The sequence below is a fragment of the Sorex araneus genome, chromosome 3 (genome assembly GCF_027595985.1).
Source record: "Sorex araneus isolate mSorAra2 chromosome 3, mSorAra2.pri, whole genome shotgun sequence".
NCBI classification, from domain to species: Eukaryota; Metazoa; Chordata; class Mammalia; order Eulipotyphla; family Soricidae; genus Sorex; species Sorex araneus.
Window position 1 is genome coordinate 129,190,761 of NC_073304.1, and position 27,712 is coordinate 129,218,472.

The following is a 27,712-nucleotide window of genomic DNA, read 5'->3' on the forward strand; positions in this document are numbered from 1 at the left end:
ATCATTTGAATATGTTTATGTTACAAAATAATTTCCATCATAAATTAGTTAACGTGTCTGCTATCTTACACAGTCACTCTGTGTGTGTATGTGTGTGCATACACGTAGTAAGATTTGTAGCATTTGCATTTACTGTAATTGTTTGGTTTTCATTTCATATTTAAATAAATGCTTCAAAATCCAGAACAAAGAAAGTATCCAAACGAGAAAGCCTAACAAAGTTAAATAGTAGAATTAAGAAAAAAACACCTGATTATTAGAAATCATAATGTTAAATGAAATAAACTCACTCATTATAAGGACATTATATTTCGAAGCTGAGTCATCTTAAAACAAAGGGATTACAGCAAAGACAAACAAAACTCAGCAGTGATTGTAATTAACATGAAAGTTGCAGGAAGGTTTTACTTTTAGCCACACTCTGAACTATTTAAATAAAAGTGTTATTTCACTATTTTTTAGATGCCCCGGCCTATATCCATGCATTATTATGAGGCATAGGTTTGTGTTCTTCGTTTTAATCAGGGACCTGTTAAGTGCCTTGTTTTTGTGCATTTTTTGGCGGGGGGTGGGGGGGAGGATTAGGCCACACCCAGTGGTGCTCAGGGGCCGTTCCTGGTTCTGTGCTCAGGAGTGACTCCTAGTGGTACTTGGAGGATGGTGCAGTTATGGGGATGGAACCGGGGTCCACTGCACGCAAAGCAAGCACCAGAACTCTGTGCTGTCTCTCTGACCCTGTTTTATTTTGTTTTGGTCATAAAAGGCCCTTAGGAAATAGACTGAACAACATTTCATCAATATAGTATGGAATTTTGGTGCATATTGTATATTTATCCAGATACTTGGGCTTTACATTCCTCTTTTATACTTATGCAGCCTTCACTGTCACTGTCACTGTCATCCTGTTGCTCATCAATTTGTTCGAGTGGGCACCAGTAACATCTCTCATTGAGAGACTTATTGTTACTGTTTTTGGCATATCCAATGTGCACGGGTAGCTTGCCAGGCTCTGCCCTGCAGGCTCGATACTCTCGGTAGCTTGCCGGGCTCTCCGAGAGGGGTGGAGGACTCGAACTCGGGTTGGCCTCATGAAAGGCGAACGCCCAACCGCTGTGCTATTGCAGCCTTATGAAGTTATTATTTTCCAGGTGAATCAGCGAATTCTCTCAGCGAAATTAAACTACTTGTTCAAAAATCACATCATTCCATGTCTCCTGTATCATTTATTTAAAGATATTTTTTTGGTATCTCTAATAAAGAAATGTACTTATAGATTATCTGTATTGATGTTTTGGTTTTATTGGACCACACCCAACTTTGCTCAGGTGAGTTTACTCCTGGCTTTGTGCTCAAAACAAGGTCAGCCATGTGTATGACATATGTACTACCTGCTGTGCTGTTCTTCTGGCCCCAAATTATGTTTATGAGCTAAAGAAACAATTTAAAAAAATTGTTGATTATCAGTTTAGAATTAGAGAAGAATGACTATTTTTTTAAGGAGACTTTGATCTTAAAAGGGACATGGTTAGAGAAAGAACTTGTATAGCGTAGTTCTGGAGTAGTTGGGGTTGAAAAATTTGGACAGAGAGGTGACTTAATTATCTAAGTGGAGCAGCTGTAAACCACCGATCTCTTCTGGTTCTAGCATGAATGCCCACTTCACATATAATGAGCAGGAGACTTCCTGAGGATTGTTGGGAATTGAAGGACTTGAGGATTTTATAAGAATGGAAACATGATTTGCAGCGAGCCATTTGGCCCGTGGTTTGCTCAGGTCACAGTGTTCAGTTTCTTCCTCTTCAGTCTCATCTGGATATGAATCACATTATGTGCTTTAAAATGTAGTTGTTTATTTTATATAAGGACCAGACACAGCATCTGTTATACCTCTTGATCTCTTGAGCTATTACCCAGCCTCGGTGGCTTTTGTGGGTGGCGGGGCTGGTGGTAACATCTTGTTCTTCACTAAGAGCTCACTCTTGGTGGACTGGGAAGATCATATGGAATGCTGGGGATTGAACCCAGGTTGGCAACACGCAAGGCAAATGCCACCTGCTATACTATCTCTCCAGCCATGAACGGTGTTGTTAATTGTAATTCTTGGTTAAGTGTCAGTACTTTACCTGCTACTGTTTTTGGCATAGCGAATACACCATGGGTAGCTTGCCAGGCTCTGCTATGCGGGCAAGATACTCTTGGTAGCTTGCCGGGCTCTCCGAGAGGGGTGGAGGAATCAAACCTGGGTTGGCCGCGTGCAAGGCAAATGCCCTACCCGCTGTGCTATCTCACACTGGAGACGTTGCTGGTGCCCCCTCAAGCAAATTGATGAGCAAAGGGATGACAGTGGTACAGTGACAATGATATTTTGCCTGCAGTGATTATTCTGTGGGATAGTTTCTCAGGTCTGACATTCAGTAGCAAGTGTGTAATGGCACCAACACAGGGAAACTATTATCACTGCTAGAGATTCAAAATAAAGCATCTGGTTTCTTGAAGGAAGGCACTGTGATATCCCATATATTTTCTAACAATGTGAAGGCTACAGGAGGTTAAATATCTGTGTACTATGCTCCATTCCATCTGTTGACATTAGGCAAAAGGGCTTAGCTTTATTATATTGAGAAACCAAGAAATTAATCGTTCTGTGACTTTTGATATTGTAATACAAGTTGGACAGATGGGAAACCTGATACCTCCATAACTTGTAAATGTTGTGAAATCTCACAGTGTCAAGTGAGTTGATTAAAAAATGGCAAGTGGAACCTAACTACAATTGTTATCATTTCCTAATCTCTCATAAAACGTTTCCCCTCTGGATGTCCTTCAAATTAAGGTCCTCTGGCTAAATGCATTTGGGAAATAATGCTTGAAAAACTGACTTTAATTGATGATGAATAGGAACGTACTACAAAGAGAGAGATCCCGCAGAGTAGGATTCAGTTGACTTGAGTGAATATTGACCCTGCTAAGATTTCGCCCTGGAATGTTGATTTGCAAAGCATTTTATATTCTCTGGCCCAGTTTTGGAAATGTTAAATTGCTTTTTGTTGTTATGGTTTTATTTATTTTTTTGTTATGGATGAATAAATCAAGGAAATTACCAATAAGGGTATGTATGTATGCTTTAGCATTTAAATTTGAGATTGAGTTAAAATACTTGTTTAAGGTATTGCGTTGCACACAGCTAACTGGGGTTCCATCCCTGGCACCACCTATTGTATCCTCAGCACCAACAGGAGTGATCACTGAGCACAAAGTGAGGACAAAGCCCTGAGCACTGCCAAGTATGGTGTCCACACCAAAAGCCAAAAACCAAAATTCCCATTTATATAAAATGGAATTCTTTACATTTTACCATATTTGCCAGGGTGTTCATCATCAGAACTCACTTCAGATACTAACTTTTCTTTATTTTTTGTCTACATTGTCCCACAACCAGTTACTAATTAAAAAAAAATCATTCCCCTCACTGCTGTTTTTTTTTTTTGTTTTGTTTTTATTTTTGCAACTAACTGAATGTATTTCCTGAATCAGGAGCATTTATACTTTCCTTTATGTTTACAGCTTGAATGCTTTGGTGCCTTGTAGAAAAACTAAAGATTGAAGGAAAAGTTCAGGTGCAGGCTCCCAAATTATACTCTTCCCGTTGATAACTCCCAATCTCGGATCAAGTATTAAGTGTTTCTTCTTATGTTCAGGGTCTATTATTTCTGGGCAGCTCTTCAGCAGGACGCCTGTAAAAAGCATTTGCTATATTTGTTGTTCTGCTTAGAACGGAGGACAGAGTCTCTCTCGGGCACTCTGGATATTTTGTTGTGTCTATGGGTACTCTTGGTACAGCCTCTAATTTTGTGGCCGAGGGGTGGGACCTTTGGCAAGAGGACTAATATGTTCCATTCTCTGTCTACGTGGGCTTGCTTCTCCTGAATTCTTGCCCCCCCACTTCCCTTCTCAAAAGATTGAGCTTTCCTTCGACCTGGTTTGTTGCATTTCTCAGCCTGCCCCTGACATGCTCTCAGCAGCCTGTTACTAACTGGCTGAAGCCGAACTCCTACTCCCTCCTTTTCAGGTAAGAGAATATACTGTAAAATGACTTTGTGAGTAGAAGGCTCAGTTGACACAGGGGTGAATTTGGGTGTTATGTCTCTTGTAGCTTAGAGTAGGGCTCTTAAAATTTTATTTTATTTTTTTAATTTCATTTTTTAAATTGAATCACTGTGAGATAAATCATTAGGAAGCTATCCATGATCAGGTTTCAGTCATACAATGTCCCAACACCCATTCCTCCACCAGTGTACAATTTTGTTTTTGTAGTATCTAAAGGTATGCAGGTAGAGGTTTGTGGTGTGGTAGGAAATATTTATGTCTTTCTATTTTTCAGAGCACTCAAACTTTTCATGCTTTATTTGTTGACTGTTGTTTTTTTAGTCTTTTTTTTAAAAGAAAATAAGAGAGATACATAAGAGAAAATTAAGTCAGTATGAATCAGATGCTGTTATTTGTGGCAATTCTATTAGATATAAATTTATTTCAATATATCATTTAATAAAAATTTCCCTCAACCTAAATATAACTCAAATAGATTTTTCTCAGTGAGGCTTAAATGATATATAGTTGACTACAAGGATTTTTTATGTGTATGTCATTCCACAATTTCCACATTAAAAAACTTATATTAAAAAAAACTTGACCATGTGCATGAGAAAGGGATATATGAGAAATCTGTATGCCTTTTAGTGTTGCTGTGAACCTGAAACTCCTCCAAAAATAGTAGAATCTATTAAAAATGTAGCCAGCCTCTTAAAAATATTTTCTGTGAATATCTAAATAATAAAAATAGGTCAAAGAGTGTTAACCACTTTTTCCGTCATGCATGAATTGTTGCAAAAATAATTTTTTTTCTTTTTCATAATTAGCAATGAGTGTGGGACATTTCAGTGTTTTAGCTTTGATTACCACTTTTTCAGATGCAATATTATCTCGTAAATGTGTTATTTATTGCCTTCAACAGTTAATCAGACATGCGAAATTATTTTCTGAAATACACGAGTGGAAATTAATCACTGTCACTGTCATCCCGTTGCTCATCGATTTGCTCTAGTGGGCACCAGAAACGTCTCCATTGTGAGACTTGTTACTGTTTTTGGCATATCAAATATGCCACCTAAAAGTATATTTGTGTATTTGGTAATCACATTTTAAAAACTTTTTCATGTAATTACACATATTCATACACAATGAAATGATGCTAAATTATGAAACTTACAACTGGTACCAAATAATTGGCTTCATGTGGCTTTTGAAAAAATCTCTCATATGTGTGTACTTTATCAGAAATACCTTCATATATTTAAAGACATAGGCTATTTTGAAAGAAAAGCTAAAACATTTAGGTTTGTTTAATCCATGACCTCTCAGATAACTCAGTATAAGACAGTATTACAGTGACTAAAGGAAAGGAAATATGATCATTAAGGTAAACTTCTATGGGAATAAAATGCAACATGCTGTGGCTGCTTTTAAGGGGAAGTAAAGAATTTTGCAGCTGTCTGATTTACCTGAAATTAGAATAGTGGCCCAAGAACTCCTTTGATAGTTTCACATTTTCTATGCATTTTACTTTGAGGAACATTTGCATGCAACGTAATCCACTCTCCTAGGATACATGGACTATTTCTAGATCCACTAGAGAATAGGAAACTTTCCAAAGTGCTCAGAGCAGGTTCGGCTGTGTTTTGGATTCTCCAGGGACTTCAAGCTTCATGCAGTTCTCTCACCTGGGTGGAGGCCAGGTCTGAAGCATTGCATAGAGGAAGTCGTCATCAGGGGAAGGAGCCTCCCGAAGACAAGGTGTCCAGGGTTCAGTACTGCTTACCTATAATACTGCTTTCCTGATATCTAGCCTCTAATTCTGAAGTTAAAGCCGCACCTAAGTTTTTGAGGTTTGGTTGACAAGATTGTTGTAGGGTCATCCCATTGCTTCAAGGTTGTGTATGGAAGTCATCCTCGATTTGCCTAAGTGGCAGATTTGAGCAGAGCTAGTGTGGGATACGGTCTGAGATGCTGCATTGCTCGTAAACTCCCGCTGCGGATGCTACCGATTCTGGAACCGTCCTTTGAGTAGCAAGAAGAGCTACTCAAATCAGATAACCACCCCAGCTATTATTCTTTTTCACATAATGAATATTGTCTACTCAATACAAAGCTATCAGTTTGCAAAAGCAGTTTATGAAGCAGTTTGCTAAGCCAATGACACGGACTGTGATTGAGGTGAATTGGCTTGCTGAAGAGATTGCTTCTTCATAGAGGCATGTTTGAGCTGTTGATTGCTTGGGAAGGAGCTTGTGGCATTGTGATGCCTGACAGGCTTCCGTAGCTGTGCTTTTCTGGGACTCGTTATTGTTGGCATCCCTGCACCTTGCCTTTGAGTACAAGGTTCTGTATTGCCAAGGTCCTGGAGGTCTTTTCCTCTCCTTCCATTTGCTGTCACTTCTCCCCATCAGAAGCCTTCTGATGTGTTCCTGGGTCTGCTGTGTGTCCTGCACCTGAGTCTTCTAACAGCATCCTCTGCCCCACTTCAGCGCACTGTGTATATAAATATAGAAACTTTGTCTGTGGGGAGCTACTTCTTTCCTTCCCACTTAGCACACACATTTTTCTAAGTAATTAACCAGTTTGGGGCAGTTGATTTTTAAAAACAAAGAGCAACGTTTTTGTTTCTCCTTTTGTTAGATTAAAAAATGCTTAATAGACTGCCAGGGTTGGGATATCATATGAACTCTTAAAGGGAGTAGGGGTGGTGATGTGGCTTTCTGAACCCTTCAGTAATTTGGGGGTGTTTGCTCTTGAATTCTGGCTAAACTTGGTGCTACTCAGGTCTTATTCCTTGTTTTGTGCTCAGAGATCACTCCTGGTGGTGCTAGGGGACCAGATAGGATGCTGGGGATCAAACCTAGATTGACCCCATACAAGGCAAGTGCCCTGCTAGCTGTAATATCTCTCTGGTCCCCTACTTTAGTAATTTTTTTCCCATTTGTTTTCTTCCTTAGTATTGAGCTGGGGAGGGGAGGGGGTGTTGTGGGATGGGAGCTTTGCACAAATAGTGATCTGAAAGGGTGTTTTTTGGCAGATACCAATAATTTACCACCTAGGTTTCACCAGTATAATTTAATTTCTTCACATTTCTGTCTGTTCCTGTTCATTTATCCATCTTTTCACCATCTTATATTTGGTACATTCAAAAATAAACCACAGACGTCAGTTTGCATATTCCAACTTGCTTGTTATTGAGTAGAGTTCAGTACTCGTTGACAATTTTCCACATGAGATTTATGTACAATAAAATGAACATATGCTTAATTGGACCTATGTGAAGCTTTGAGATATGGATGTAAATCACTGCCTGGCTGATATATACTGATAAATATATCAGTATAACCTGAGACAGTTGCCTCCTGCCCATTCTTAATCCTTATATTCTTTTGTAAATCTTACCCTTAAAGTGGAGGAATGTGTCATAAAAGAGGTGATTATGACCAGTGTACTTTTTCCAGGCTGTTTTAATTGGTTATATTTCATTATTTCATGCAAGGTAACATGCTTAGCAGTAGGTATTGCTGAGGATGTGACTCGGTGGAGTGTGTGCGTCACATGTGATGCCATGGGTTCAGCTCAACCACTACAAAAAAGCTAGAGTGTAGTGAAGTATTACAATACTTTTTGACAAACTAATATTTAGTTAGGAGGCACTCAAGATGTTATTTCAGACACTGGTTTTTATCCCCCCACCCTTTTATTTGTTATTCTTATTGTTTTGAAGAACTGGGATGGCACCCTTTGTGCTATCTGCGGCTCATACAATTTGGGTTGTGGAGCTACATGTGTTTGTGAGGGCTTTACCACTTCAGTTGTAATGTTCTCGCAAATATAGGTATGTTTCTGAGTTCAGACACTCTTATAGTACCAAGAATCCCATCCATTGCTGCCGAGACTTTGCTCTTTGCATGTGGGTGGCACCAAGAATCAAATGCAAGGCCTCATGCTTACAGGGCAAATAAATGCTTTTTGTGACTGGGATATCATCCCTTTGGTCCCAAGGGGAAAATTTGAACAACAGTAACTTAGATCAGTGGTTTTCAGGTTCTATATACCCATGGACCAGTACAGTTCAGTGGAATGGCACTGGTTCATGTACCTATAGTTGAAACCATCTGACTTAAATGATTTTGTTTTTTCTTGGTTTTACCTGTGTCTTGGTTGATTTGTAGTATTTTGGAAAATGGCTGGCAAGATCCTGCTTATAAGCATGCAGAGACCTGGAGATTGATTTCTTTGAGAGCTTCACCTAATTTCACCTAATTTCTCAAGATTCTGAGGGGGAAAAAAAATCTTTCAGGCTAGCCTTTTCCCGTGAAGATTTCATTTGAGCTTGTATTCATTTCATGATTTAGCCTGGAAGGTATGTTGGTTCTTGCTACTTCTTCAGGCACAGAAAGCTCTGTTCCTGTGATCATCCTAATTCCTGACATTCCATTTTTGTGTGCAGTGGTTCATGGCAGTTTTACCTTCAATTACTTCACAAGGGACAGGGTTGAATGTTTTATTCCCTGATATGGCAACACAGAGCTGGGTGAAGCATCCACAATCCCAATAGCAAAGCCAGCCTCTCAGAACAGCCTGTAGTGAGAGAATTAAAAAACTGTCTGTTCTGCAGCATATCTTGCTAAAAAGAGATTGATCTTTGATGTGTTTATTTGTTGTTTGTTTGTTTTTAATGTCTAACAAGAAAGCATAGCAGAAAGGTTATGGAAGCAGTTGAAACAGTTAAGTTGATTAGGACCTATAAAGTATTCAAATCGAGTTCTTTGAATGTGCCATAAAATGCTGAATTTTATTTGTTTGTTTTTATTTGTTTCTTTGCCTCCAACGGACTATGAGGCTGGTGTCCTGAAAACCTACACAGATCCTTTTGCTATGTCAAAAATCTGTTTTTGACACATTTTGCTTCTTCAGTGAATACCAAATTACAAGCAGGGAGATTATTCATAAGCAGTGGTTATTTTCAGTGTGAAACATCCATGTTCTATAATCCAGAGTTAGAAATATTACGTGGTAGATGCACAGAAGCTTTTCTTGTTAGAGTCGTCAGCTAGAATATCTCATAGCAATTGAAAGTGATTTTTTAAAATGTTTTTTAAATTGTTCTATTTTTTATCGAATCACTGTGAGATAGAGCACTACAAAATTGTTTGTGATTGTGTTTCAGTCATAGAGCGTTCCAGCATCCATCCCTCCACCAGTGTCATTTCCCAGCACCAGTGTCCCCAGTTTCCCTCCAGCCCCTTCAAGCCACCCCCGACCCCAGCCCGCCTCTTTGGCAGGCACCTCTCTTCTCTCTCTTTCTCTTTCTCTCTCTCATTTCAGGCATTATGGTTTGCAATACAGATGCTGAAAGGTTATCATGTGTATCCTTTTACCTGCTTTCAAGACTTAGTTCTTGTCCATAGTGATCATTTCCAACTAAAATTGTCATAATGGATCCTCCTTTATTTTAACTGCCATCTATCTCTTACACTACTGACTAGTCCTTCTGGGCCATTTTCCCTGAATCTGACAGTGATTTTTAAATGTACATAGTTAAGCATAGTTTAATAGATTATTTATGTTTTCTTGATTGCAAAGGAACTTAAGGAAATATCTAGCAGTTTTTAAAAAATGTTGTCTAATCTGAAGAACCAAAATGAATACAAAATTAGACAGATATGTATTTAAAAAATGAAATCAGAGACAGATGATCAGTAGGAGCAATATATTGTTAACGCCAATATATAGGCCAGGAAAAAAAACTTCCTCATGGCATTTTCACTCTAGTTTTGTTTTCCCAGATGCTAATTTATGGTTTGTTTTTCTCTGCGGTAAGAGAACAGAGTAAGTCTTCACTATTAAGGACTTGCTAAAATCAGTACTGACAAAATAACTCCAAGAGCCGTTTTTAAAAGAAAAACAACTTGGGTGACAGAGAGCTCAAGGGACTCGAGCACATGGATGACATGTGCAAAACCCTGTGTGTGTTGTCCTGTTCCCTCGTGCCTTCCCACACTCAAAACACTGGTTGTGAAGACCAAGTTCCGCTAGATAACACAATAATACCAGTTCTCCATAGTAACAAAATAACAGTAAAAAACAAATTCAGGTTGTAAATCTAAGCAGCTTTCTATGGAGTCATGAAACTGTAAGCATTCTATTTAGTAAAGTGTTATATTTTAAAACATAATTGGCATATATGCATAGATATCTGCAGATATGTAGCACTGTAGCACTGTCGTTCCGTTGTTCATCGATTTGCTCGAGTGAGCACCAGTAACGTCTCCATTGTGAGACTTGTTATTGTTGTTGGCATATCGAATACGAGATGGGTAGCTTGCCAGGCTCTGCTGTGTGGGCCGGATATTCTCGGTAGCTTACCAGGCTCTCCGAGAGGGATGGAGGAATCAAACCTGGGTCAGCCGCGTGCAAGGCAAACACCCTACCCACTGTGCTATATCACTCCAGTCTGCAGATATGTAAGTGCAAATATAATTTCTGACAGCAGATTTACCAGTACTGCATATGGTGCATGAGGGTGCATGAAGATGGACTTCACACTTAATAAAGGCAGGTGCTTTGAACCCCCAGAGAATCTATGTTGATAGAAAGCTGACTATAATTGCCTATGATCAACAGGTCGAAAGAGTAGATTTGCAAAAGGCTCAAAATACCTTTGGGCCTAATAGAAAGGTTCCAGATTTTTATTTCTTATTGGTGGCACTGGTATGCACATGTATGTAGACTCAAAAATAAAGTCTCATGGTGGACATACATTATTACATGTGGATAAAAGTTCAGTTGTTAATCAGCCTTTACCATATTTTAAAAATCCCACTTAATTCTTTACCAAGTTGGTGGTCATCTTAGGGATGATCTGATTTTCTCGGGAAAAGCTTATGCGGCAAATAGGACATTTACTTTGGCTTTTCTCACAGCACAGGGGAGGGGGGAGTACAATTATGTTCTTATCATGGAAGTAAATGGGTGATTTTTAAAGTCATCAGTGTGTTACCACATTAACCCTGTTGTAAGCAGCAACATTTGGTAGAAGGGAAGAAAATGGTAAATGCCAAAAATAGATTAGTATTTAGTTTGCTGCAATTTGAGCTTTTTAAGCCCAGGGGGTTACTCTTCATCTAGGAATTACTTCCTCCTGATGACAAACCACAGATTACTATTTTTGAGGTAAAAAGTAAAGTGACTTTTTACAGAGTTTACTGGGACTGAAAGTGCTGGAAGGATATAGCATATTAGACATGACATCCTGGAGACCGGGGATGATGAGAGAGTAAGTTGGTGTGGAAAATGAGATCAAGTAGAATTAACTCTTCACCCCTAGTCATGGTTCTTAAGCTTGCCTATGCATCAGCATCTTGCAGAGAATCTTGTAAAAGTGCAGATTCTTGAGGCCCTACCTTAAGAATTTCTGATTCAGTAGATGTGGGTGGGGGCTGGTAAATTACAATTCTAGCAAATTCTCAGACGATGATAATGCTGCTGGTCTGGGGATCACAGGCTGAGATTATTGTATAGCCTAGTCTCTCAGACCCATGATCTCACATAGTTCTTGAACAGTTTAAGGCACAAATTAAGTAAAAAGAGGTCTTGTTAATGTTTCAACAGGTAAGTATCAACAATAATAGCAATAATGAAAGTCAAAAGAAAAAAATCATGACTCATGGAATGTATGAACAAATTATTCCGGCTTATGATAAGTTTAAGATAAAGCCACTTCTCCACACGTTCGAATGAGCCTCACACATGAAGGAACCGTCAGAGGAACCCTGGTGTGCAGGACTTGGGGCTGAGATCTTCAAGGCTGCTCGGAACAGGACTGGGCCTCTTCCACCCAGATTCCCCATTTTCCAGTAGCTAGGTAGTCACACTCAGAAACTGCCCCCGGCGCCACGTAATCCCATTAATGGCCAACATGCAGAGTCTATAAAACCAAGCTCCCGAAACCGATGGGGCTGCAGGACATCTGATAGCCTAGTTCTCCCTCTTGGAGAACCTGGCAAGCCACCGAGAGTTTACTGCCCACACAGGAGAGCCTGGCAAGCTCCCCGTGGCATATTCATATGCCAAATACAGTAACAGTGATGGGTCTCATTCCCCTGACCCTGAAGAGCCTTTAATGCAGCACCTTTGGGAAGGACGAGTAAAGAGAGGCTGCTAAAATCTCAGGGCTAGAATGAATGGAGACATTACTGGGCCCCCTTGAGCAAATCGTCGACTAACAGGATGACAGTATATACATACCTCTTGGAGAGCCCAGCAAGCTACCAAGAGTATCCTGCCCGCATGGGCAGAGCCCGGCAAGCTACCCGTGGCATATTGGATATGCCAAAAACAGTAATGATAAGTCTCATTCCCCTGACCCTGAAAGAGCCTCAATCGTTGGGAAAGACTAGTAAGGAGAGGCTGCTAAAATCTCAGGGTTGAGAGGAATAGAGATGTTACTGGTGCCTACTCGAGTAAATCGATGAACAACAGGATCACAGTGATACAGTGAAGATAAGTTTGTGTATGAATGAGTTTTTCTCAATATCTAGGATATTAAGTGGCATCTGTATTTCTGGCACCAATTTTATCATTTTCTTATCTGTAAAAGCATGTACAATATTATATTTTAGTGCTAAATAACAGTATCATCAGTTTAAAAATGTACATGACTCTCTACTATTAGATAACAAAGACGAAAATAAGAATTGTGAAAGAAGAAGCAGATGGCGAACAAAGAGATTATATTGGGAGGTGGAGAAACAAGACAACAAAATCATAATAGAATAAAAGTTTCCCCCAAAGACGGGGGAACATTAGGGTTTGAAAGATTAATAGTTGAGGAATTTAGGAGGAAAGGAATGGTTTAATAAGAAGGAAATTCATTCTATTAATTAAAAGAGAACAATATAAAAATAACTTGAAATATGAAATAATGCCAAGTAAAATGGAGAAAAAGCCAAATCAAACAGAAGTTATATTTAAATTAACACAGTATTGAGAAAACACAATGTAATCGAATAAAGGGCCTGTGAAAAGGGAGGGAAGGATCTTCAAACTATTGTCTCATATTTGTGGGACAAAAGTTCAACTTTCAAGAAGCAGAAACCTGTTTTAGTTGCTCAGTCCTATAGAGGTTCTACCCGTACGGGTCTTATGCAGGAGGGTGATCGGAAAGGGAGGTGAACAGAAAAATGCCTCTACAGTGATGTTCATATCCTGACCTTTAGAACTTGTGAATATCAGTTACATGGCAAAAGGGGCTTTGCAGATGTGATTAATATAAGGATTAATTGAAGGTGGGGATATGTGTCTGGGTGGGTCTACTACAAAGATGCAAAATTCAATAATCACAAAGATTCCTGTAAAAATGAAAGGGGGAGACAGGATTGAGAAGAAGATAGGACAGTGGGAACAGAGGTCAAGGTGGTGTTGACACAGGAAACCCAGGATGCAGAGCACATTGGGTCGGCAATCTGTAAAAGATGAACAAGGAAGGACTTCATTCCCCCTAGAGGCTTCAGGAAAGAGGGGCTGGAAGCCAGCCTTGCAAGACCTATTTTAGAATCCTGACTTCCACAGATGTAAGATAACAGTTTGCATTGTTGGAAGTTTACTAAATTTATGGTAACATGTTATAACAGAAAAAGGAAATTTGGTGGGGGAAATATAAAGTTGAATAGCGGCGAGACATTAAGTTTTGTCAGAACTCCTTGTTAGGAGATGCACGCAAAAATCTTTTCATTTTTTTTGCATAGAGTTATCAAATAACTATTCTGTGAAGACAAAGTATAACCACAACATTACCTCTCCTTTTTCTTTTGCTCAACTCCAACAATATGGAACAGTTAGACTAAAGGCTAAGAATGGGTAGAACAATGGATTAGAGGGGCTGGAGCTATAGCACAGCGGGTAGAGCGTTTGCCTTGCACGTAGCCAACCCGGGTTCGAATTCCAGCATCCCATATGGTCCCCTGAACAACGCCAGGAGTAATTCCTGAGTGCAGAGTCAAGAGCAACCCCTGTGCATCACCAGCTGTGACCCAAAAAGAACAAAACAAAACAATGCAATAGTCACTTCTAACTCAGTACTCCCCTCCAGACCATGAACCACTTGGCCTTTGTCATGCTCCCATATTTCTTGCAAGGATACACAAAAATCAAAGTTCAGTCCACTGTTTGCAACCAACTGATTCAGAAACTAAACTTAAGGGTAGGTTTTTCTTTCATTCTAAATAATAGATAAGGTCAACAAGATGATGCACAGATTGTTCTTGATACCAGCAGGATTGAGTCATTATTTGAGAAAGAAATTATTCTGCATGGATGAAAAGACCTGGTAATGTGCTAGATGTTAAGAATATTACTATAACATGGCAAGAGACATGGTAATAACTTTTTTAAAATGCACAAAGAAACCTGATTTTATTCTTCTTCGTACAAGTTGATAGACAAAAGAGGAGATGAAATTAATTAGTCATGTTTGTAGAGACTAGTAGAATCTCTTTTTTTGTTTGTTTGTTTTTTGGGTCACACCCAGCGATGCTCAGGGGTTACTTCCTGGCTTTGCACTCAGGAATTACTCCTGGCGGTGCTTGGGGGACCATATGGGATGCCGGGGATCGAACCTGGGTCGGCCGCGTGCAAGGCAAACGCCCTACCCGCTGTGCTATCGCTCCGGCCCAAGAGACTAGTAGAATCTCTTTATATCCAGTCTAACAATACTGAGTGAAGGATCTATCTTCCAAACACTAAACAAGAGACAGGAAATAGCTGGAGAAAGACTACAGGTCAAGGTGCTTGTCTTGCGTGTGGCTGTCAACTCTGTTTTGATTCCCAGAACTGCATCCCCGAGCATCCCCAGGAGTGACCCCTGAATGCAGAACAAGGAGTAAATCCTGAGCTGTGTCAGGAGTGGCTCCCGGGACACGTGCACACATGAAAATGAAGAAAGATATATATATGCACATATGCTAGAGTTCACAGAAAAATATTACAGTATCACTAGGAAGACAGGAAGAGAAGGCTAATATCTAATTAGTATTAATATTTATCTCTACTTCAATTCCTTTGTTCCTCTCGGAGAGCCCGGCAAGCTACCGAGAGTATCCCGCCCACACGGCAGAGCCTGGCAAGCAACCCATGGCATATTCAATATGCCAAAAACAGTAACAACAAGTCTCACAATGGAAATGTTACTGGTGTCCGCTTGAGCAAATTGATGAGCAACAGGATGACAGTGATTTATCTCTACTAATATTTTTGAATATTTATAGTTTAATGGCATGTGTTTGAAAGACATAAGGAAGAACAGAGATTTAACCTAAGGAGTTAGTAAACAGACGACTGATTTTTATGTTGAACGTTCAAGAATAGGTATTGTACGTACCCTTTTTCGAAATTATGCCTATTTAGAAAAAAGGGTACAATGTTCTACTTGATAGAAATTGTTCTGGTGACTTTGTTCCACTGATGGAATCTTAAGTTTTTAATTGACGCCAAAAATATAATCAAATCTATACTATTGATGATTTTTTTGGTCATAATATGGCTGAAGTGATAGCACAGCAGGTAGGGCGTTTGCCTTGCATGTGGCTGACCCAGGTTCGATTCCTCCACCCCTCTCAGAGAGCCGGCAAGCTACCGAGAGTATCCTGCCAGTACGTTAGAGCCTGGCAAGCTACCTATAGCATATTCAATATGCCAAAAACAGTAACAACAAGTGTCACAATGGAGAGGTTACTGGTGCCCGCTCGAGCAAGTCGATGAGCAGTGGGATGATGACAGTGACAGTGAATATGAACAGAACAACCCTGTCAGTTACGGGAGTAGAAGGTTGATATTTATATACCACTGGGGCTTCAAATTAGGACAAGAGAACATGGTTACCACTTCCCAAATAGTCTAATTTATGTTACACAACTTCACAAATAAATGCGAATATGTAAATGCAGATATTTAAATGCAGACATAATCCTGACATCCCAACAAAATGTGCTGCTTCTGGTGCACAGTTAGGTATGAGGCCTCATACTAAAGATGTGTCAGCAATGAGGCTGGGTCTGTGGCTCCTGACAAGCACATATGTGAGCGCCCCGACGAACTCTGGCAAACACTCCAACCAGAATGTGCTTAGCTACCACAGAGAAAGGAGTGCAGCCTCCAGAGAGCATGTTGCAGGCACTGCAGGTGTGCCATCCCCAGTGAGCTTAACGACCAGCTCAGGCACCGGAACCAAGTGTGTGTGATCCTCAGTCATCTGGACAACAGTAGCAACAAACCCAAGGAGGCAAAGAGGTGTCATGTAGATTGTGTTGCTTTGATGTAGATGGATCGTGTTACTTTTCTTTGTAGTAGGATTTCCTATCAAGGGACTGTTTGTCTAGTTTTTGCCTTTAGAATGTTTTTGAGATCCTTCCATATAACCAACTGGTTTCTGTTTTTCCCTAGATTTGTCATTTTCCTTACTATTTAATTTCCTAAAATAACTTTCATTATTTGTTGGCTAGTCATAACATTCAGATGGAAAATGTGTGTGCGCGTGTGTGTATGTGTGTGTGTGTGTGTAGTGGGGGCCGCTTGGGCTTGAACCCAGCGCTTCTTCCTACAGCTCAGCCACAACCCCAGCCCAAGTGATAAATTTTTAATAAAAATAGAAACTCTGACATGAATAAGTTATGAGTGTTTTTCCAAGTTGGGGCAGGCGGGGGGGAAACCTGTAATAGGGTTTTGGTGTGAGCTCACTTGGCCATAGCCTGAGGCCTATGGTATTGTACCATATTGTGCAATGGTGTAAGAACCACTGGGGAAAGCTGAGGCATAAGGGGTCCAAGAGAAGGGATCCACTGAACATCTGAGAAAGGCCGGAAATGGACTAGGGGAATGAGCTAATGGTGAGGGAAGAGAGGTTTTGAAGAAGTAGTGAGAGCATGAGGCTCAGAATCGGGAGGAATCAGTGGAGACAGAGATGAGACATGATCACAGTGTTATCCTGTTACCAAGTAAAAAGCAAAAATCAACCAATCGAAGCCAATGAAACATGCTTTAAGGAAAGCTGGGATGAAAAAGGGGCATTGGGACAGCATAAGTAAAAACTCAGAAAAAAAAAAAAAAACACCATTTAGTGAGGGCTGAGTAATATAAAAAAATCTGTCTTTCAGCCCTCTGAAGTCCTGGATGTGTTGAATGGTGTTACTCGATGTAGAAATAAAATAATGGTTTGGGTAGTTTGTTTTACAGAATTTTATCCCGTTGAGCAGCTGGCTGGTCAAACTGCTGCTGTTCATTTATGTCACATCGCAAACAGATTCCCTGGGGCTCGACTGAGCCAGGGGCAAGGTGCCGTATAAATTTCAGTGACTCATCTCTAGTGTCTAAAATAGCAGCAGGCTAAGGGTCAAAGTGCAGTAAAGAAAGGAAGTCTTGAAATATGCTCTTGAAAGCAAAATCTGAGCCAGTGGCTGCAGTTTCGTTTGTTAGGCTGGGGTGGAGGGAAAGGCGCGAGAGATAAGGGGTTAGGAGGAAATGGAACAGAAGCATGCTAGATATATGGAAGGCGATATGCTGTATGCGAATAAATCTTGGCTGTCTGCGGGCAGGTCAAAATGGCCGTAGGCTGAGGCCTCAGAAATAACACAGGGATTCAGATATCCGCTTCATGGGCTCCTGAGTGTTCAGTCACTTTCCACAGCATGTGATCTTTTGAGCACTGCCATGGGTGATCCCTGGGTACAGAGACAGAGCAAGCCCTGAGCACTGCCAAGTGTAGCCTAGAGTAGGCCCTTCACAAAACAAACAAACGAACCAACTTAGAAACCCAAATGACTGTAGGATACCTTTGGACATACGTGGATGTGTTTTTAAATAAGGTCCAAGCAAGGCTTCAGACTCCTAAGGGAATAACTGTTCAAGCTTTCCTTGATTTTCATCTGCTCTCCCTTCTTCCTTTTCACTAAAGGATAGCATTCTTCTCCTGGCATTCCTCTCAGCTCTCCAGAATCTTAATTTGATACATTGGCCTCTGGTATTAAAAACATTCCAAGTGCTAAACAGATTGAAAGCATATTTGTATGATCAGTTGATAGGTAACTAAAATAGTTTTTATGATGGTTCACTGGGTTCTAAAACTCAAAAGAAGTTCAGAGATTTGTGTGAGATTTTTATACTTATCTACTATTCTGGCCAAAAGAATTTATTAACCCAGTACATAGTGATGAAAAATTAGAATAAAACTGATGCTAAACCTTTTTTATTTTAGTGTTAGGGAGTACTTATCCTTAGACTCTTGGGTTAATTTTTTAAAGCCCCACTGATATTTATTTCAAATCATTACTTATTTATATTTAATAATTTTTGTCCAGGACTGTATTCATGCATTGTTTCTGTTATTTCCTACTAAATAGTGCTATATAATTCAGAAGAAATTACTTCATTCTTAGAGACTAAACTTAATGCAAATTAAATCTTAAAATTCTAAACTGTATGCATATTTTTGCTGTGTGTAGGAATGTAAAATATGTCCCCAATGAAAGTAATTAGAATGATAAAAATATATTGATTTGGATAAAATTTTGTAAGGGGGTAGAATAATGAGAATAGAATAATAAATCATGTTAAAGAACTTTTGAACTTTTTTTTTTTTGCTTTTTGGGTTACACCTGGTGATGCTCAGGGGTTACTCCTGGCTCTGCACTCAGGAATTACTCCTGGCCGTGTTCAGAGGACCATATGGGATGCTGGGATTCGAACCCGGGTCAGCTGCGTGCAAGGCAAACACCCTACCCGCTGTGCTATCACTCCAGCCCCTGAACATTGAATATTTATCATTGTTGTGGACAGAGAGACAGTGCATCAGGTAGAGCACTTACCTTGCACGTAATCAACTCAAGTTCAATGATGGTGCCATAGATGATGTTAGGAGTCCCCCCGGGAATCATTCCTGAGCACAGAGCCAGGAGTGAGTCCCGAGGACTAGCAGATGAAAATTATTATTTTTATAATTTCCTTGTTCCCTTCCCATTGCTGTCGTTGTGGTCCTTAGGTTATTCGAAGGCTGCATACACACTTGGCTGTCACACACAATTTTGGTGTGCCAGGAATGCCGAATCACGGTGGCAATGCTGCCGAGGGTTACACTTGGCATTGTTGGATGGTTGGTACTCTGGAGTCATCTCATCCCTTTATGTTCTACCCCTTCTATCCCTTCTATCCCAACCACATCCCTGGACACAGAATTTACTTATTTTATGTGGATAAAAATGACTCCACATAGATATGACTCCACATAGAGACTCATGGATAGCAAATTTACAGCCTGTGTATTTAGACTCTTTCTTATTTGAGTGTTGTAGAAGTTGTTTTACTTAAAATGTTAGCTTTATGACATGCCAGAAATGACATCTTTAACAACTCTCTTGAGTATATGAAACAAAAAATTAAGATTTTTATCAATGTCAAGTGGATTTCCAGAGGTATTGTTTTTCAAGATTCTTCTAGAAGGCTAGAATCTCAGAGTGTGGAGGACCACAATTATAACACAGTCAGGGGAACTACTGAAAAATTTTTGAACTGGGTGATTTACCTGGAAAGTCTGAAAAGGTATTTTGCTGCCCCGTGGTAGATGAATGTAGCATGACAGAGGCACTGGCAGGAATGAGAAATCAGGAGCAAGTTGGTGGGAAACTAGGAGCAGTTGAACAGGGGGTAGAATTCTGTAGTCATTTTGAATGACTTATGTACCACTTACAATGTTTTTAGCAGCAAGTAATGGGAAACTTTCGATTTAATTTGATTTAAATCAGTGGTTCTCTACTTAATTCACACCTGGGGACTGGCACCGTTACCGCTTTACAGACACGCAGTTGAAAATCACAAGTTGAATTAACAGGAGATTTCATGTCACTTATTAAGAAACTCCCAAGTCGACAGACTCCAGGATTGGTTCATGACTCCACGACTCTGGACTCCGTGTTCCCCTCATGCCAAAAAATGCCTGGCAGTGGGCAGAGGGCTCACCCGAAGGCGTGTGGACCAGTCAAGATGAGTGCCAGTGGCTCGGGAAGACCTCGGGTAACTGAAACTAAAGACGGCTGCCAGGGGCAAATGGGGAAGGATTGTGGGAGACGCCAGCCTCAGCTGGAGCCGAGAGAGCAGAGACCAGGAGCCAGAAGATGACAGGGTGAGACTTTGGATTTAATGGACACCTACTGCCTGGAGAGAGAGTGTAAATAGGTGGGATGAATCCGGGGATTCACCTTCAGTTTCTGATCCGTTGCCCGTAGGGACTTGGAGGCCTTTTTCCTGAGGTGAGGATCAGAGTGTGGGTACGTTTCAATAAGCAGAATATCGTCCTCTATCCTCAATGGATGTCCAAGTCCTAATTTCTAGAGTTCTCAATGTTCGCTTCAGTGACACAAAGGATATTTCAGTTATCATGATTTAATAGGTGGAGATGACTACATTATCCGGAGTAATTTGAGAGAGGGGCAGTCTAATTAATCACAGGAGTCCCTAAATAAAGAACTTGAGAGGGGGCTGGGGGTGGGGAGAATGACCTGGGATGTTGGAATATATTGCAGGATATGGCTGAAGTGTGAGAGGAGTTTGCTCATTCTGAAAATGAGGAAGGGAGCCACGAGTCAAGGAATCTAAGTGGCCTCTGGATTCTGGGAAGGCAAAGAAAAAAATTTCCTCTCTACCCCCATACCTGCAGCACTTTCCAGAATAGAACAGAGCCCTGCAGACACCTGAACTTTACCTTGGTGAAATTTGTATTGTTCTTCTGGCCTGTGGCACTTAAAAATTTACCTTTGGGGGCCAGAAAGATAGTGTAGGGGATAAGTCACTTGCTTTGGCACAGGGCCAACTCCAGTTCGATTCCTGCTACTATTTATGACCCACTGAGCACCACCAGGAGTGATCCCTGAACACAGAGCCAGGACTAAGCCCTGAGCATAGTCGGGGGAGGACACAAACAATAAAAACAAAAAAGCAAACAAAATAAAATCAAAGCAAAGGGATTTGAATTCTCTAGAGAAAATCTTGCAGTTTTCTGCAACTTGGATGGATTGAAACTAAAGGGTTCCAGTGAAATAAGTTTGAGGGAGAAGGAAAATACTGGATGATCTTACTCATCTGTGGTCTACAGAAAAACAAAACAAGGTAATAGGCTGAGTGTGTTGATGGCAAGTCCTTGATCTTGAACTGCAGAACTGAGATCTGGCAGTGGCAGAATCTGGGAGGGAGGAGTAGGGAAAGATTGACTAGAAGGGACAGGGACAGTGGTGAAAAGTCTTAGGTCCTTTAGTGGTAGAGAAAGTGCAGTCGTTTTGTGTATCAATACCATAAAAGTTAACTCTATGAGAACCATGGTACTTAAGCTACAGTAACTGTAACATTTAAAAAATTTTTTCTTTAATTTGCTAAGCCTGACAGCTGAATATTATCATTTTGTGTAATTTGTACCAATTTTATGAACCAGAGATGCTATTTGAAAATTTACCTTTCTGTCTTACTGATAAATTTTTTTAAATTCTGAAAAAAATATTTTAAAAATTGTTTGAAACTGCTAGGGTGTGTGTGTGTGTGTGTGTGTGTGTGTGTGTGTGTTTAATGAAAACAACAGAAAACTAATATAGCAGGTTTGTCCAGATTTTCTACTGAGGAAGAAGCACAAATAAATGTTAGCCATCTGGGGTTGTAGACACTTTTTTTTTTTATGGTTTTTGGGTCACACCCAGCGATGCTCAGGGGTTACTCCTAGCTCTGCACTCAGAAATCACTCCTGGTGGTGCTCAGGGGACCATATGGGATGCTGGGAATCGAACCCCGGTCAGCCGTGTGCAAGGCAAATGCCCTACCCGCTATGCTATCACTCCAGACCCGGCTGTAGACATTTTAACTTTTTTGAGTATTGCTTGAGAGAAGGTAATTATGAAGAGGCATTTTACTTGAAGTTTATTTGTTTTCATTAATCTTTGAGTGAAGGGTTGGAATCAACGATCTCAGTTCTCTTCAGCTTGAAATTCTGGCATCCTTTGCCTTGCATAAATGAAGAAAACTCTAAATATGTCCCTACCAAACACAGTCTGTTCACCGATGAGGGGAAAAAAAATCTGGAGAGGCACCTGCAGGAACTGCTGGCAAACTCAGGAGCGCAGCATTCATTAGAAAACGCGATTATGGACTGTGCTTCCAGGGTCTCTTTTGGGAAAGTAGCGTTTCTAAATGTTAATCGGAAATCACCGTCTGTTGCTGAAAACCCTTGTTTTTGCATCAAGGCAAATGCAGTAGCAGGTTCTTCGCGGAAACCAGTATTGTAACCATCGTGGGGGCCAAATGCTTGTTGGGATACAAATCTCCTTGTGTCCTGGCTGCGTGGTGGGTTATCACATAAAATAATCTGTGGTATACTAGACAGTCTCTCTTGTTATAAACGCCAGGACTCCTTGTTCAGAGATTCAAATCTTAACAGGTACAGTCAGTTACTAGGTGGAGAAGTTTTTCATTATAATGCTGGTGCTTCTCTTTGGATTCTTGAAGCGAAGGGATTTGTTAGGCCGTGACTGTATAGGGTTGGTCTAGGACAGAATATATGCAGTCTTTCCTCTTGCTTCCAGTCAGATTAGCTGCGTGATACCAGTGGAAAATCCCCTTCTACAGAGGGGGAGAACTGCGTTTTCTGCCTTTGACACAGATGGGCGTGCTGGCTAATTGCCAGAGAGACTGCAGTCACTTCTGCTGTCAGCTCGCTCCTTGCCTTAAGACCGACTGCATGCACGTTCTCAGTCACTCAAGATCCCAAGTGCAAGTTCTGTAGGGGGAAAGGCTATTATTGGGCGGCCAGAGCGATAGTACAGTGGCTTGAGTATTTGCTTTGCACCTGGCCAACCCGGGTTTGATTCCCGGCATCCCATATAGTTCCCTGCATTCCATATGTTTCCCTGAGCACCACCAAGGGTGATTCTTAAGTGCAGAGTCAGGAGTAACCCCTGAGCTTCACCAGTTGTGACCTCCCCCCGACCCCCAAAAAAAGGTTGTTATTGTGTCAGTGAGGGAAACTTTTGTAACATTCCATCTGGATCAGCAGCTCTAGCTCTCTACCCTGGAAGTTTTCATTCTAACAGAATTCTCTTTTTCCCTTTTTTTAAAAAAAATTGTTGAATCATGTGAGCTAGACTTACAAAGCTTTCATGTTTGAGTTTTGGTCATACATTAATCGAACACCCATCCTTCCACCTGTGTACACTTCCTACCACCAATGTCCCCAATATTCCTATGTCCCCCCAGACCCCCACCCCTGCCTCTATGGCAGACAGTTTCCCTCTTACTCTCTCCCTGCTTTTGGGCACTATGATTTGCAATACAGATACTGAGAGGCCATCATGTTTGGTCCTTTATCTACTTTCAGCACACGTCTCCCATCCTGAGCGATCCCTCCAACCATCATTGACTTAGTGATCCCTTCTCTATTCCTGCTGCCTTCTCCCCCAGCTCATAAGGCAGGCTTCCAACCATGGAACAATCTTCCCGGCCCTGTCTTTGTAATGTCCTTGAGTTCTAACAGAATTATCAAAGCACTTGAGTATTGCAACATGTATCCTTGAGCATGTTATCCAGTTATTGGCTTGGGTGAGACTCATGGCTATAAAGTCCACTGTGAATGAGGCAGGTAAACTGCAAGGCACACATGGGAGCATCATATAGAAATTATGACCTGCACCAAACTTAATAGCTGACCAAGAGTCCACTATCAGAGATGCCAAAGTGGTTGCTATTTATTGTAGGCTGCCAACATTGTTTACATTTTTGCTTGTTTGCTTACTTTTTTAAAAATTCTTTTGTCTCTCAAGCAGTGCACAGAGGATCTGGGTGCTGTTCCTGATAAGACCCAGCAAGCTGGGCAGAGGGTTCAATACCAGAGCCCCGTGTTGTTGTGTTGCTTGGGTCCAAACAACTGATGTGTCATTGCTGGGGATTGAACGTGGGTATTCTGTTCATGCAAGACATGCACCTCTAACCTCTGAGCTTCTGCCCTAGCCTTGTCAAACTTCTTTGACCTTATAGAACTGTCCCGGAGTTGCTCATGATGTTAGTCTTTTCAAGGAAGACTGCCACCGATCCATTAATTTTCTGCAGACAGGCTGTCATTGTCATGGGGCATCAGCCAAAGGAGACTCAGGGTGACAGGCATTGTTTGCATTTGTCATATCCATCGCCGTTTAAGGTCTATCCCAGAGTGAGTCTTGATACCCAACACTTGGGAAGCTTCCTTGCGGACTGTTTGGTTAAATGTTTTTCTTCTGACCCTTCTAGGTGTGGGTTATTCATTCCAGGCTGCTCACACGAAACATCTTACACTGAGTGGCTTATGAACAGTAAACATTTATGTTTCTGAGTCCCAGAGACTGGGCCGTCCAAGATCGAGGGACCAGTGGATTTGAGGATACGATGAGAACTTTGCTTCTGCTTTGCAAAGGGCTACATACTCACTTCATCAGTGTGCAAGTGGAGGCAGGAAAAATTCTTTCAAACTGTAAGGACTATTCCTATCAGGAAGCCCCACCCATGTGACCAAATCTAACATTAAATCTTTATTTCCCAGAACTCTCACCATGAAAAATACCACCTTAATGAGCCAGGCAAAAAAGTCAGAATCTGGGAGCAAACACATGTTTAGTCCAGAGCAATCTCACTAAGACAAAAACTTAAATATGAAATGTTCTCTCAAGGTCCTTAGAATAACACTGACACAGTATTTCAAGAGTGCCCGTTCACTGATTTTTTATCCCCCTAAATAAAGAGGATAAAGAATAATAATAGAAAGGATTTTTTTTTCTCAGATCTTGGGTTTACTTCCTGAAGTGATTTTGAGCAAGGAAAGATGGAATAAGAAATTAATTTGATACTTACCTGGCAGGGGAGAACCATGATCACGAAGGGGGTCTTCCCAGGGCAAGGCTTATCTATTGCACTCCAGATGTGCTGACCCCTGCAACTTCCCCAAATGTGGGAAAATTAACTGCACAATTTATGGTAGTGGGGGACTGCATTTGTGTTCTCCCCTGGGGGTAGGGTGGGGAGAAATTAATTTGGAAAAACTGTCGATCTTTGTTTTGCTTTCTTTCTTTAGCAGCAGTTCACTCCGGGCAGGTATTGACAAAACACATTTTGTGAAAATGAATGAAGTACTGGCTGGAGAGACTAGCAATTCCAAACTTGAGAATTGATTCTTCTTTAGTAGTCAGCTTTGGGCTCCAGGTTTAGTGTTGCTTTGCCCCACTTCCTAGAAATAATGGGTGAGGGGTTCCTACTGTTATTTATGTCAGAAGGAGGAGGCCTTTTGGAAAGGAGAAGTGACATAAGTCACCTGTGTCTGGAACTCTTAGAGTCCAGGGAACTCTTCAGTGTTGACTAACCTGGAAAGGACCCCCGGAGCCAGCCTGTAGTACAAAAGGAAACTTGTTCTCTTTCAGCTCTAAAAGTGAAGGCTGGTGGGGGGTTGTCTAATTGTCCAAGAACCTCGCGCAAGACTGCCTCTGGGACCCTGGGTTATAACAGAAGTATTTGTGGTTCACTTGGGCCTTTCATGGACCTTACTGTGATAGTGACTAGAAGTGCCTGACTGAGAGGCATGGAGTTCGCCTGCCACATCAGGGCAGTAAGCCCTCATTATAGAGTGACCACCTGTCCCCTTCCCCCTACCTCCAAATAGGCAGTCTCAGTCATGGGACAGCTTTCAAACAGTTTAGTTGGTTACTGTAGCACTGTCGTCCCGTTGTCCATCGATTTGCTGGAGCAGGCATCAGTAATGTCTCCATTGTGAGACTTGTTGCTACTGTTTTTGGCATATCAAATATGCCACGGGGAGCTTGCCAGGCTCTGCCATGTGCGCAGGGTACTCTGGGTAGCTTGCTGGGCTCTGAGAGCGGGACAGAGAAATTGAACCCAGGATGGCTGTGTTCAAGGCAAATGTCCTCCCCTATGTGCTATCACTCCAGTTGGTCACATGGGGCAGAAATCCCCTGGCCCTCTTCTGTGAGTAAGCTCCAGTGCGGGTGCCGTACTTGGCTCTCTCCTGAACCCTATCTCGCTTTGAGGCATCATCAGGCTGGGGTCCAGGTGAAGGAAAAACAACCACCACTTCATTTTAGTAACATCTAATTGCTTGTTTAAATTCCTGTTTGCCAGGAGGAACATATTTAATTGAACCAAAGCTTTTGCTCTTTCAAAATTCAGGATAACACACCTTTCTTTAGGACCAACAGGCCAAATTGTTCTGCGTCCCAAACACATGGAAGACTATGTATGTGTCTGATTTTTCAGTGTGGTCAAGGTACAAAACTGACCCTGTCCTTGGAGGATGCTGTTCACATAAGTACAAATGTCACCCAAGGTTCTTCTAGTGTCTAAACTTAAGTGTTCTGTACAGCCCGGTGGAAATGAATTCACCCAATGCATACACATACACTGTGCTGTTGCTTATTTCCTGACCAGGTGGTCTCTGGGCAAGTCAGAGTGATTCCAGATGAATTTTTTTTTCTTTTTGGGTCACACCCAGCGATGCACAGGGGTTACTCCTGGATCTGCACTCAGGAGTTACTCCTGGCCCTGCTCAGAGGACCATATGGGATGCTGGGAATCGAATCTGGGTTGGCCGCATGCAAGGCAAATGCCCTACCTGCTGTGCTATCGCTCCAGCCCCCCAGATGGAATTTTTGAGCCCATTTTGACAACACAGCGGCATGAACTATTTTCCTCCTTCTTTCTACCTTACTTTACTCTTTGGTTAAGTAATAAAGGGGTTAGTGATTCCTCCAGAACAAAATAGTGAAAGCAACCTTTGAAACCAGAACAGACAGGCGACATATACTGTGATCCCTCAGGGGAGGCAAAAATCCTTTCTCCCACAGCCATGAAATAAAAAGAAAACTTTGCTGAATTTTTGAGATGAAATTTTAGGGCACTAGTAAGATGGACTATCGAGACAGCCATTTATGTAGACAATAATGCTGGCTAATCTAATTTATCATTACTTAAAAATTCTCTGTCAGTTGCAATTAGAGAGTGATGAGTAATATTTGAAGTGTTTCTCAGGAGTTTGGGACACTTGATATACAGGTATTTAAAGTTATATGAAAATTGAATTCAGTTTGGAAAAATGGAATTTCACTTTCCTCTTCATGTATATATTACTGAGAAACATGAGGTTGACTTCAAATTGGACATCTTGATTTATGACTTGCAAATCTTAGGCTGAACCACATGAATTTGATGTTTATGTTAGTCAAAATGATTAATTGTTGATAACTTCATGTTTCATACTAATGACATATCTTTGGTCTTGATTTTTTGATATAAATACTCTGCAAGCCTCTTAATCTGTAGCAAATACATTCATAAACTGAAAATCTGCTTCAATATGAACTATCCTTCCTGCTCTATCATTTTTCTGCATGTTCAATTTTTTTTCTGAGTTTCCTTTCAAAGATATTACATTAAGGGGTTAGAACTATAGTTTAGTGGGTAGAGAATTTCCCTTGCAAGTGGCTGACCCGGGTTCAAACCCTGGCAGCCCACATCACCCCCTGAGCACTATCAGGAGTAATAACTGAGTTGCAGAACCAGG

At 41.0% G+C, this 27,712-nt stretch overlaps 1 protein-coding gene and 1 non-coding gene across 11 annotated transcripts in view; both read left to right on the forward strand.

Moving 5' to 3' along the window:
* Positions 1 to 27,712, forward strand: part of PLCB4 (phospholipase C beta 4) — a 455,945-nt gene that overhangs the window by 103,008 nt on the left and 325,225 nt on the right. Inside the window, exon 1 of one of the 10 annotated variants that reach the window (XM_055131097.1) lies at positions 4,013 to 4,069. The exons of the other annotated variants lie outside the window; for them this stretch is intronic. The gene's annotated coding sequence lies outside the window, so the exon portion shown is untranslated. Of the gene's footprint in view, positions 1 to 4,012; positions 4,070 to 27,712 lie in introns of those variants that run through there. 10 annotated transcript variants of the gene reach the window in all.
* On the forward strand, positions 24,989 to 25,151 carry LOC129404032 (U1 spliceosomal RNA). The gene has a single exon (XR_008629642.1). It is a non-coding gene; the product is annotated as a U1 spliceosomal RNA (small nuclear RNA).